This window comes from Oreochromis niloticus, unplaced genomic scaffold (genome assembly GCF_001858045.2).
Source record: "Oreochromis niloticus isolate F11D_XX unplaced genomic scaffold, O_niloticus_UMD_NMBU tig00000734_pilon, whole genome shotgun sequence".
NCBI classification, from domain to species: Eukaryota; Metazoa; Chordata; class Actinopteri; order Cichliformes; family Cichlidae; genus Oreochromis; species Oreochromis niloticus.
In genome coordinates this window covers 485369-498971 of record NW_020327228.1, presented here as the reverse complement: position 1 = coordinate 498971, position 13603 = coordinate 485369, and the positions used below count along the sequence as shown (strand labels likewise).

Here is a 13603-nt window from a genome sequence, read left to right as displayed (position 1 = left end):
GGACTCTGCAGTTTATTTACACCTACAGGCCAGTGGACACTCTTCCAAGGATGAGGATGTACACATCCTGGACAGGGAGGAACGCTGGTTTGAGCGCGGAGTCAAGGAGGCCATTTACGTGAAGAGGGAAAGACCATCTCTGAATCGAGGAGGGGGCCTAAGGGTACATCTTTTGCCATCTTACAATGCTGTGATTGCAGCCATTCCCCAACTCTCTGTGAATGGTACTCATGGCCATTGATCAGTGTTCTTTGATCAGTGGGTTTTGGTCAGTGATTGTTGATCAATGGTCATGGGAATTTGCATAATTATGATTGAGGAACGAGGAACTGACCCCACAGCCCATTGTTCCTTCAGTGGGCTGGTTTCAGTCATTATGCAAATGTACTGTTTATAAGGTTTGGAGAAACCTGCAGTCAGCCGAGACTGAAGAAGTCACTTGGATGAGTGACGAAACGTTTCTCCCACAAAACGCTACGTCCAGATGAACAGATTCAACTTTTGGAGATACAGCATTTCATCCATTTACACACAGCTTCATCAACACTAACTCCACACACTCAGCTTACCAGTGACTGTCAGGTTAACCGTGTTACTGATGGGACCCTCTCTGGACTCACACCAGTAAACTCCACTGTCAGATGGGAAAACAGTGATGTTACAAGAAGAACCAGCTGGTTTTCCCCACCCATCTCCACACTGAGTGATGTTTGGTTTGCTTGTGTTCCTCCTCAGAGTCCATCCAGCAGAGCTGTCGTCCTCCTCACAGCTCAGAGACACAGAGGCTCCTTCAAAGAACTGAGAGCTGCTGGGACTCACAGTCAGACGAGCTGTGAGGGTTAAAATGGAAAACTGATGATCTGTTAGACTTTACATTGTGAAACATGAACCCAATCAGGTCATATCAGTGAGCATTTATCAGGTTTAAACTGTGACACAAGAAGGTTACTGACCTTGGTTTGTTGTGCAGCTCAGCAGTGAGATCAGAACTAAAGAGAAATGACACTCAGGTTGATTTGAGGTCAGTGTTGGGGAGTAACAGAGTACAAAATACTAAATATGAGTAACTGTATTCCGTTACAGTTACCATTTAAATAGGTGGTGTTCAGAATACAGTTACTTTGTTGAAATAAAGGGATTATACAGCAGTCCTTTCACGTTTCATATATAAGGCTATGCCCTCTCTATTTTTTACATTGGTGGAAACCCAAACATAACACGCATTAAGAGGCTCTAAACGTATGAGATCGTACCTAATGTCCACCTACTGTAACTCATTTTATATTAAGCTTTAAAAATCTAGTTGGTATTAGTATGGCGAGTAACCTTCAGTAATAGTAACACAGCACACAGCAATAGAACATTCATGTAGTTGTAAAAAACCATGATAATATATTAAGTAATCCAAAGTACTCAGAATACATTACAAATACATTTTGGGGCTTGTAATCTGTAATCTGTAGTGGAATACATTTTAAAAGTAACCTTCCCAACACTGTTTAAGGTGAACATAAAGAACAACTCCACACAAACAGCTGACAAACACACAAACTCGTCTCTCTCTGATGAATCTGCTGATTTTCTATTTAACACCAGCAACATGTTTAAAATATACATAAGTAACAGATAAATAATGAAATCAAAGAAATGTTCCCGCTGTTCACTGCCTACTAGAGAAAAACAAAAACATTTCATGAATCAACAAAAGTCTTACAGAATACAGAATATATTCAGTATACAGTATACAGAACAGTGTGGGCAGTGAGTTGAATCTGAACTTCTATAATTTTACACATTTGTCATGTAGAAAACTGAGAGCTCAGCTCTGATAAAGAGGCAGTTCAGACCTGCAGTTGGTCCTCGTGGTGTTTTGAACTTGAATTCAGCCTGATTTGTTTTTCATGTCTTCTCCTCCATCATCAGTTATCAGGAGAGCAGACAGTCAAAGTACAAGAATTCAAACAAACACAGAGATTCTACTTACAGAGCAGACACAGCACAGATGTTTCCTTCATCGTCCTTCTCACTCATTTGAGCGTTTTTTCATTTCTCTCACTGACACCAAGTAAAGCCGCCCTCTTCCTCTGAAGATGTCCTCTTCCTTTGTTAGTACAGAGACAGTCGGTACAACTACGCTACCAGAGATGGTGATGCATGAATCTCAACTTCATTAACAAAACTGTTCTGAAATATACAGACAGTCACATTGCAATGCCCGTGTATTTAAAAAACATTAAATGTTTTATGTGAGGATAAATAAATCACATCACACTCAGTGAAACTTCTCAGTTTATTCACAAACTTTCAAGAGAATAAAGTCTCCTCTGTTCTCAGTGACCTGTAGTTTGGTTGATGAACAAATCCATGTCCATGTAGTGGACGTCCCCCTCAGTGAGAGAGGCAGATATGAGCTGAAACACAGGAATCAAACCAGGGACGCTGCTGTTATGGAGCTGAACTGGAACCATTCAGACACTGAGGCCCTCTGAACACATTTTAATTACAGCTGTGCAGAGACACACTGATGACTGACTGGAACACTATGACTCACATTTTACATTAACACCATCCTCACGCATGGTTCATATATGGCCACTAGAGGGAGATGTTGGACTTACATACTAACATGGAAACAAACAGATCACCAGTGATGCTTCATCAGTGTGATGACTCCTCCTATCTGCTTGTTTCTTCCTTTCCTTTTTTTTTTAATTTCCCATCTTGCATCATTGATTCTTCTCCTCGTGTTTTTCAGGATTTTCTCATTTCTCTAATTTATCCCTGTGAAATGAATGGACCCCACTCAACCTCAGGTGGCAGTTTTGTTGGGTTTTATTTACACAATACATCCTTTCTTTGTGTTGGGAGGTCAGCTCTTCAGCTGCTTCTCCAGTCCTAACTCAGCTGCTCTTTCAAGCCCCTGTGTCATTGAAATAGGGACAGTCTGATTACTGAATGGCAGCAACTGCCCCGCCAGCCACCCTGGCACTGCCCCTTGAGCCCACTGTACCTCCTCCTCCACTGCAGCGGAGCCAGAGACCGCACCCCTGCCACAGTCCCCCTGTCTCCTCTGTTTCCTGCCTTTGTTCTGATTGCCCTTAATTAAAAAAAGTATAAGGTAAAAGGACTCCTAAAGGATCCACTGTGATGCCTCAAAGGCATTTATGTCATTTATCTTCAATGTTTGCTTTAAAATAATTCATTTGTATGTATTTAAGTTAAAAAAGAACAGTAAAAAGAGTTAAAATGTTAAGAAGATTTAATTTTGAAGGTGAACTTGCTAATAACCTCACTTCCTGGTGGGTTACCTGTATTGCTTCATTTCCTGTTTACTTCCTCTTCCTGGTTGCTCTAAGAGGGAGAGTGACATGCGGTCATGCTCTGAGGCTTATCCACAGCCATCCACTTGGGAACATTGTTCAGGCAACGCCGTAAGTGTATATATTTCATGATGAAGGTGTTAAAAAGGCATAAATAGCGGTATTTGTTAAAAACTATATTTTATTTGTAATTCATGAAGGTTGATTTGTACATGTTAAAAAAGGCAGTTTTGATGATCATTACTGTTACTCAAGCTAATACGAAGATGTATGGTCACATTTTGAGTTATTTCGTGATGCAGTATTCATGCAAACATGGTCATTTTTTCTATTCTGTATTTCTTTTCAACTACAGTTTTCACCGCTTGTCAAATGAAGATTCTGAGTAAAAAGTCAACTCTACTCGGACTCCTGTATTCATTGACAGAGGTTTAGCTTGGTGTTTAATCAGAGTTGCTACACTCTGCAACAGAACACTACAGTGAAAAGGGGGCACTCGATGGTCCTATGTGTTCGTGATGGCAGCAAGCAACAAGTCATCGGTATCAAATACCAGGAGCAACGTGACCTCAGCATCATCTGTAAGTGCGGCTCGCGCCAGAGCTAAAGCAGAAGCTGCTAAGGTACGAGCATCATATGCTAGCCAGGAGGCTAAATTAAAACTGGAAAAGGCTGCTAGAGAAGCAGAAAGGAAAACTAGAGAAGCTCAAAATCAGTTGGAAGCCGCTAGAATTGATACAGAGCTGGAAGTGCTAACATTAAATCGTGAAGCAGACGCAGCCATCGCTGAAGCACAGGTGTTAGAAGATGTAGCAGAAATGCATGGAAATGTAGAAAATGTGAAATCTGAGTCAGAAGACAGGCTTAGATTGCAACGTATTAGTGAATATGTTTGCTCTCAAAATGATCAGAATCAGTCTACCTTTGCACCAGTATCTGTCCCACCTGTTAAATCTGTAGACCGTGCAGAATCACAAGACAGTTTCAGAACATGGCATCCACCTGCAAGCTTAGCGGAATTCCAACATAGCAATAGCAAGCCCAAGCCTGAAGCGGATGATGGGACACATCCACCCACAACAAACCTGTCTAAACTGACCAGAGCTGAATCGAAGACTGACATCGAAAGGACAAACCCTCGCACGTATATAGGTGCCCAGTCACAAACACCCCGGCATATGCTTCCAGTGAGCGTGTCACAACCACCAGACCCTCTGGCACAGTATTTGGCGCGACGTGATCTCGTCACGTCAGGACTGTACCAATTTGATGATAAGCCAGAGAATTTCCGTGCATGGCGGTCCTCATTCACTAACGCTGTGGCTGAGGTTCAACTTACAGAAACACAAGAATTAGACCTCATGACCAAATGGTTAGGAAAAGAGTCTGGACAGCAAATAAGATGCATATGCTCAGTGCACGTGAATAATGCCGGTTTGGCTCTGTGCAAGGCATGGGAGAGGCTGAATGACTGCTATGGTGCCCCTGAGATGATTGAGCAGTCGCTGTTTCAGAGACTTGACAGTTTTCCAAAAATTGTGGCCAAAGATCACATCAGATTACGTGAACTTGGGGATTTGCTCATGGAGATACAAGGCGCCAAGGAGGATGGATACCTCACTGGGCTGTCGTATCTAGACACCTCCAGAGGTATTGGACCCATAGTAGACAAGCTCCCGTATGCTCCAGGAGAAGTGGGTGTCACCTGGGTCGTGGTACAAAGAGGAGAACAACGGCTGCTTCCCTCCCTTTAGTTACTTTTGTAACTTTGTCTGTCATGAGGCAAAGAAGCGAAATGACCCCAGCTTTATTCGTCACAGAAACGGCGCAAACCCCACAAAACCAGAAAGATTACCTATGAAGAGCTTTAACACCAACAGGTCTATCGCAGTTCACAAAACAGATGTCTCTACAATCAACAACGACCCTAATAAGAACTGCCCATTGCACAATAAACCTCATCCACTTAAAAAATGCAAGACATTCAGAAACAAGTCCATCGATGACAGGAAGGCCTTTCTAAAACAGAAAGGAATATGCTTCAAGTGTTGTTCTTCAACTTCACATATTGCCAAAGACTGCCAATCTTCCGTGAAATGCTTAGAGCGTGAAATGTGTCTGTGAAGGTTCTCAGTCATCCAGGTCATTGTAGTCTAAGGAGCTTGGAAAGAAAAGCGTCTGGACTTCTTTGAGTTGCTTGAAGACGTTTCACCTCTCATCTGAGAAGCTTCTTCAGTTCTAAGGGTCAAATGGTGGAGAGTCCCAGATTTAAACCCAGTGGGAGTTTCCCCCCAAAGAGGGACAAAGGACCCCCTGATGATCCTCTACCTAATCACATGAGCCAAGGTGTGAAAGCAGGTGTGGGTCCCAATCAGCCAGGGTTTCGGGTGAGCTCATTGTTAAACCTGACCCCACCCTATCACGTGATTTCCTGAGGTCAGATGGCCCAGAATGTGAGTGGGCGTTAAGGCGTCTGGGAAGGGATCTCAAAACTGGATTATAGATGGCAGACAGTTGGTGTCGTAAACCACCACCTCTGTTCAAAGATGGTCGCTCACAGTGGACGTAAATGGCTTCTTTCACTCCTCTTTCAAACCATCTGTCCTCTCTGTCCAAAATGTGAACGTTGGCATCCTCGAAAGAGTGACCTTTGTCCTTTAGATGCAGATGAACTGCTGAGTCTTGTCCTGTGGAGGTGGCTCTTCTATGTTGTGCCATGCGCTTGTGAAGTGGCTGTTTGATCTCTCCGATGTAGAGGTCTGGGCATTCCTCGCTGCACTGTACAGCATACACCACATTGTTCAGTTTGTGTTTAGGAGTTTTGTCTTTCGGGTGAACCAGTTTCTGTCTGAGTGTGTTGCTGGGTCTGAAGTACACTGGGATGTCGTGTTTGGAGAAAACTCTCCTGAGTTTCTCTGATACACCGGCTACATAGGGGATGACAATGTTGTTGCGTCTGTCTTTCTTATCCTCCCGCGCTGGTGTCTGATCTTCTTTTCTGTGCATCTTTGCTGACTTTATAAATGCCCAATTAGGATAGCCACATGTTTTAAGTGCTTCCTTTACATGTGTGTGTTCCTTCTTTTTCCCTTCAGGCTTAGAGGGAACATGTTCTGCTCGGTGGTGTAGGGTCCTAATTACTCCAAGTTTGTGTTCCAGAGGGTGATGTGAGTCAAAGAGGAGGTATTGGTCCGTGTGTGTGGGCTTCTGGTACACTTCAGTGTTGAGGTTGCCATTTTCTTCAATGTGCACAGCGCAGTCCAGGAAAGGCAAGCAGTTATCCTTTGTGTCTTCCCTGGTGAACTTGATGTTTTTTTTCCACGGCGTTAATGTGCGCAGTGAAGGATTCCACTTCTTGTGTTTTGATTTTGACCCAGGTGTTGTCTACATATCTGTACCAGTGGCTGGGTACTAGAGCTGCCACGATTAGTCGACTAGTCACGATTACGTCGACTATCAAAATCGTCGACGACTGATTTAATAGTCGACGCGTCGTTTGAAGCTTTGTAAGATCACAAAAGACGCAGGAATAAGTAGTAGGATTTAAAAGTGTAATAACGGACTGAAACAGAAGATGGCAGCAGTGCATGTAAAGGATGCCAGCTGCCGTTAAACCCCGAAGAAGAAGAAGCTGTGTCCCAGAATTCATAGTGCGGCCCAGCGCAGTTGTCAACAATGGCGGCAGCTAGTTAGTTTTAATATTACTCTTATTATTCTTTCTGGGTCACAAAATAAACGTTTAACATATTTTCAAGCTGTAAGTTTTACGTCCAATCGATGCATGATCTGATTAGTCGACTAATCGCAAAAATAATCGGTGACTAGTCGACTATCAAAATAATCGTTTGTGGCAGCCCTACTGGGTACTCTCCCTTTAAAAGAGCCAAGAGCCTTCCTTTCCACTTCCTCCATGTAAAGGTTGGCTACAATAGGTGACACAGGGGAGCCCATGGCACAGCCATGTTTTTGTCTGTAGAAACCTTCGTTGTATTTGAAATATGTAGTGGTGAGGCAGAGGTCTAACAGTGTGCAAATCTGATCGGGTGTGAAGTTGGTCCTGTCCTCCAAGGCGCTGTCTTCTTGTAGTCGTTTTCTGACAGTCTCCACTGCCTCCGTAGTGGGTATGCAAGTGAAGCATCTATCATGATGCAGCCATGCACCCTGGCCCACAACCTCAACTCACCAAGGCTCCTCCACCACCACAAGAGAACGGCGGGGAGGGAGAAGATGATTCGAACGTAACTGATGTTAGAACCAGCTGCACAGAGGTTTGTGGCCCCGGCCAGTGGGGTCGTTCTTGCTCTAAGATCTGCCTTGCAAAGGTCTACCCCAAACATTCAAAACACAAAGCCATTAAAGCTTATGTAATCCTGGACGACCAGAGCAATCGCTCTTTAGCCAGGCCAGAGTTCTTTGAGCTGTTTGGTGTGGAGAACAAACCACTCTTATACCATCTCAGAACATGCTCCGGTGTCATCGAAACGTATGGCAGGAAGGCAGAAGGATTCCAGATAGAGTCGTTGGACGGCAACGTTCTCATACCTCTTCCACCACTCCTTGAGTGCCCTGAAATCCCCAACAATCGAGCTGAAATCCCAACACCAGGTGCAGTTTTGCATCAGCCTCATCTCCACCATATAGCCGAACACATCCCCGATCTGGACCCAGAAGCAGAGATACTCTTGCTGCTCGGGAGAGACGTGCTTAGAGCACACAAGGTCAGGCAGCAAGTTAACGGGCCACACAACGCTCCCTTTGCTCAACGTCTCGATCTAGGCTGGGTAGTGTTAGGGGAGGTGTACCTAGGTAATGTGCATAAGCCAACGGTTGACACATTCAAGACCCATGTGCTAGACAGCGGTCGCCATTCCATATTTCAGCCCTGTGCAAGTTTCATGCAGGTCAAAGAAACACAGCCAAGCTTCAGCAAGTCTAACAAAATGCCAGAGAGGATGCTAGGACACACAGTGTTTAACCAATCTGAACATGATAACAAACCTGCCCCATCAATAGAAGACATCCTCTTCCTAGAGATCATGGATACTAATGTCCACAGAGATGACGCTGGTAGTTGGGTTGCTCCATTGCCGTTCAAGGAGCCACGGCAACGTTTGCCAAATAATAAAGAGCATGCGGTCAAGAGGTTTGAATCCTTGCAACGCCAATTCAGGAAGAAACCCGAGATGCAGAAACAATATGTGGCATTCATGGAGAAGATCATTGCCAATGGTCACGCTGAGGTGGCACCACCCTTGAGGGAAGATGAAGAGTGCTGGTTTCTTCCATCATTCGGGGTATACCACCCACAAAAGCCCAACCAAATCAGGGTGGTTTTTGATTCCAGCGCTCAGTACTGCGGGGTCTCCCTCAATGACGTGCTTCTGACTGGTCCTGACCTAAACAATTCTCTCTTGGGTGTCCTTCTACGCTTTCAAAGGGAGAGAGTAGCTATCCTCGCCAACATCCAACAAATGTTTCACTGCTTTTTGGTCCATGAAAGGCACCGGAACTTCCTCCGGTTTTTGTGGTATGAGGACAACGACCTCACCAAGGCAGTTATCGACTACCGCATGAGGGTTCACGTCTTTGGCAACTCACCATCTCCGGCTGTGGCCATCTATGGTCTGCGAAGAGCCATTGCTGAAGGTGCCCAGAAGTACGGTGCCGACACAGTGAAATTTGTGGAAAGGCACTTTTACGTGGATGATGGCTTGGTGTCTCTCCCATCTGAAGCAGAAGCAATCGACCTTCTCCAACGGACTCAGGCTTCACTTGCTGAATCAAACCTCCGCTTGCACAAGTTTGTGTCGAACAGTCCAGCAGTCAATGGAGCTTTCCCGCCAGAAGATTGTGTCCCACTCATCAAGGATCTGGATTTGAGTGGGGAGACAGCACCCATGCAGCGCAGCCTGGGTTTGCTGTGGGAGATCAGAAAAGACACATTCACATTCTCTGCATCAACTATTATCAAACCTTTCACCCGACGTGGAGTCCTCTCTACCGTCAATAGTGTTTTTGATCCGATGGGTATGCTGGCACCTGTCACAATCCAGGGATGAGCTCTTCTTAGGGAACTTAGTTCGGAACCGACTGACTGGGATGCACCTCTCCCAGAAGACAAGCTGAAGAAATGGGAAACCTGGAGAGATTCTCTTCAAGTCCTAAAGGAGCTTCATGTGCCACGTGCATACACATCAACCTCGCTCACAAAAGCTGTGCACACAGAGTTGTTTGTATTCTCAGATGCCTCAACTATGGCCATTGGGGCTATCGCTTACTTGAGAGCCATTCAGGAGGATGGAAAAGTGGAAGTAGGATTTGTTATGGGCAAAGCCAAATTAGCACCCCAATCTGAACCAACAATCCCGAGGCTCGAAGTCTGCACTGCTGTCCTTGCAGTAGAAATGGCGGATCTCATCTGGGAGAAGCTGGATCTGAAATTGGATGCTGTCAGGTTCTACACGGACAGTAAGGTAGTACTCGGGTACATTTGTAATACGACAAAATGCTTCTACACATTTGTCCATAACAGAGTCCAACGTATCCGACAATCTACCAGACCAGAACAATGGCATTATGTGTGCACGGAAGAAAACCCTGCGGACCATGCATCCAGATCTTTGCCTGCATCCCATCTGGCACAGAGTTCTTGGTTCACCGGACCTTCATTCCTGCATCAGTTATCTGCAGAAACAACACAAACCGGTGAGATGTTTGAGCTCATCAACCCAGGAAATGACTCAGAGATTCGACCACAGGTACGCACCTACACTACTCATCTGAAGGAACCTGTACTTACCCCTGATCGCTTTCGCCGTTTCTCCACCTTTACCTCTCTACTGCGAGCAGTGGCATTCCTTATCCATGTGGCAAGATCTCACAAACATTCAAACCAAAACAGCAGGTGTACAGGATGGCACATATGTTGCTTACCTCGTACTGTGGACGAAATAGCTCAAGCGAAACATGTCATTCTGCAAGCAGCACAAAGGTCAGCCTTTGCCAAGGAACTGTCAGCCCTCCAAGCAAACAAAGTGGTGTCCACAGACAGCCCGTTGCATAAACTCAGTCCAACTTTGGAGAGTAGTCTCATCTGTGTTGGAGGCAGACTGAAACATTCTCAACTAACGTGTGAAGAAAAGAACCCAGTAATCCTACCCAAGGACAGCCACATTTCCTTACTGCTCGTACGACATCACCATGAGCAGGTGAGACATCAGGGTCGACATCTCACAGAAGGTGCAGTAAGGGCAGCTGGACTGTGGATTTTGGGTGGTAAGCGACTAATCAATTCAGTCCTACACAAATGCGTAATCTGCCGGAAGGTACGTGGGAGACCGGAAGAACAACGTATGGCTGACTTACCACCGGAACGTCTCAAGGTTTGCCCTCCCTTCACATACGTTGGGCTTGACGCCTTTGGGCCTTGGTCTGTTGTAACCAGACGCACCAGAGGAGGACGGGCAGAGAGCAAACGGTGGGCCATGATGTTTAGTTGTTTGAGTTCAAAGGCCTTCCACATTGAGCTGATTGAGTCTATGGACACATCTAGCTGTATAAACACTCTCAGGCGGTTCTTTGCTCTCAGAGGCCCTGCAAAGGAACTCCAGTCGGATTGTGGGACCAACTTCATTGGAGCTAGCAAGGAGTTGGAGATGGACAATACTGTACAGGGGTACCTCAGCAAGCAAGGATGTAGCTGGAACTTCAGTCCTCCACATGCTTCCCACATGGGAGGCTCATGAGAACGGATGATTGGTCTTGCCAGGAGAATCCTTGATTCAATCCTCTTGCATCAAAAGAGTCGCCTAACCCATGAAGTGCTGTCAACACTAATGGCAGAAATTACAGCTATCATCAATGCACGTCTACTCCTACCTGTGTCTACAGACCCACACCAACCTTTCATTCTTTCACCGGCCATGCTCCTCACACAGAAATCAGGAGTTCCACCTCCTCCAGGAGATTTCACAGATAAGGACCTCTTCACAAAACAATGGTGGCAGGTTCAAGCGCTCGCGAACCAGTTTTGGGCCTGTTGGAGCAAAGAATACTTACCATCCTTACAACAAAGACAAAAATGGACAGTGACGCGCAGAAACCTTCAAGTTGGGGATCTGGTCCTCCTCAGGGACAAGCAGACCATCCGCAACTACTGGCCCATGGCCATAGTCACAGCAACCTTTCCTGGGAAGGATGGACATGTGAGAAAGGTTGAGTTAAAAACAACCGACCAAGGTGACACAAGAACCTTCCTAAGGCCAGTTGCAGAAGTAGTTCTTCCTCTGATTTAAGGACTGTTGTTTGGACTCATTCAAGTTCATAGTGGCCTCACATAGGCCAGGCGGGGAGTGTGATGCCTCAAAGGCATTTATGTCATTTATCTTCAATGTTTGCTTTAAAATAATTCATTTGTATGTATTTAAGTTAAAAAAGAACAGTAAAAAGAGTTAAAATGTTAAGATTTAATTTTGAAGGTGAACTTGCTAATAACCTCACTTCCTGGTGGGTTACCTGTATTGCTTCATTTCCTGTTTACTTCCTCTTCCTGGTTGCTCTAAGAGGGAGAGTGACATGCGGTCATGCTCTGAGGCTTATCCACAGCCATCCACTTGGGAACATTGTTCAGGCAACGCCGTAAGTGTATATATTTCATGATGAAGGTGTTAAAAAGGCATAAATAGCGGTATTTGTTAAAAACTATATTTTATTTGTAATTCATGAAGGTTGATTTGTACATGTTAAAAAAGGCAGTTTTGATGATCATTACTGTTACTCAAGCTAATACGAAGATGTATGGTCACATTTTGAGTTATTTCGTGATGCAGTATTCATGTAAAAATGGTCATTTTTTCTATTCTGTATTTCTTTTCAACTACAGTTTTCACCGCTTGTCAAATGAAGATTCTGAGTAAAAAGTCAACTCTACTCAGACTCCTGTATTCATTGACAGAGGTGTAGCTTGGTGTTTAATCAGAGTTGCTACACTCTGCAACAGAACACTACATCCACCTTTGCATGATTCCAGCTCTTCCTGCCAGGAAGTCTGAGCTCCAGTTTTGGCGAGATTTTAGGTGATTTTAGATTTTATTTGGATGTTACTGGTTGGCCTTTATCTGTGTCTGTGTGATGATGATGAAAGACATCAACAAAATGCAACACAAACTCTCATAGATCATCAAGTCAGAGAGATACGTTTTAAAATGACAAAGAGCAGGTGCATCTAGTACACTTAGAGCGGCCGCAAAAAATGACATACAAGCAGAGCACAGCTGCCAGCTACAATTTTTCGATCCTTCGCTCTAGTTAGCAGTGAACGCAGTGCATGGTGTATCTGATGTGAATGGCCCTTGGCTCACAGTGCACTGAAGAAGTACTGTCGCCAGCCTCCGTCTTCAAAATGTATTACCCTTTCAGGACATGAATCTTGGTAAAGCAAAACCACTCCTGTTCTGAAGGCAGGACTGATATGCATTTTTTTTTTTTGCCTCACCACTAGAGGGCGCAGCCGTTTTGTGAGTAATGTTTGACTGGAATGAAAAATGGTGTTCATACAGCAGGGGTGTCCAAACTTTTTTCGCTGAGGGCCACATACATAAAAATATAGGAGGGGCTGGGCCACTTACTAGAAATTAGGTATATAACCTTAACTTTACTGTATTAAAAATCACTTAAAAGTGGTCAAATGTGTTATATTGTTGAATATAATTAAAGACAAAACTGCCTTCATCACAGCTTTCCATAAATGGATCTTTATTGATTTATTCAGAAAAAGCTTTGGTAGCTCATTCTCAGAACAGCAGCCTCAGATTTCTTCTTAGACAGAAGATTTACAGCACAGAGGATAAAAACAATAAAGGGGAAAATGGGACGGGTAAATTTCAAGTTTGTTATTTACGTTATTAGGCTTAGCAAAACATCTATTAATGTTCGTTTGAAACGATTATCAACATTAACAGACTGAACTGGACTTAATAACATGAGTCCATATAATTTTAGTAAATTATTCTGGTGAGTATCAGCTGCGCTGGGTATGTAAATCGGGCCATCCAGCTGCGATGCTGATCCGACGCCACTCATGCCAAAAATCCGGACAAATGTCACTTGATCAAGGAGCAGATCCTGCATCAGATGAGATCAGCTGACTTTGCGTGTGCGTGCGCTGTGCACAGTGGTGTGTACTCTGTGTGTTAACAAGAAAAACGCATATAAGAAAGTGGTGCGCAAAAGCAGGGTAGTGACAGAATTGATGTGCATTATTGATATTTGAAGCATGTGTACCT

At 44.5% G+C, this 13603-nt stretch overlaps 1 long non-coding RNA gene across 1 annotated transcript; it reads left to right on the top strand.

Annotated features, from left to right (window-relative positions):
* The first annotated feature begins 3271 nt into the window (after positions 1-3271).
* LOC112844669 (uncharacterized) lies at positions 3272-3754 on the top strand. Its single transcript, XR_003217404.1, has 2 exons — positions 3272-3431; positions 3676-3754. It is a non-coding gene; the product is annotated as an uncharacterized LOC112844669 (long non-coding RNA).
* The last annotated feature ends 9849 nt before the right edge of the window (positions 3755-13603 follow it).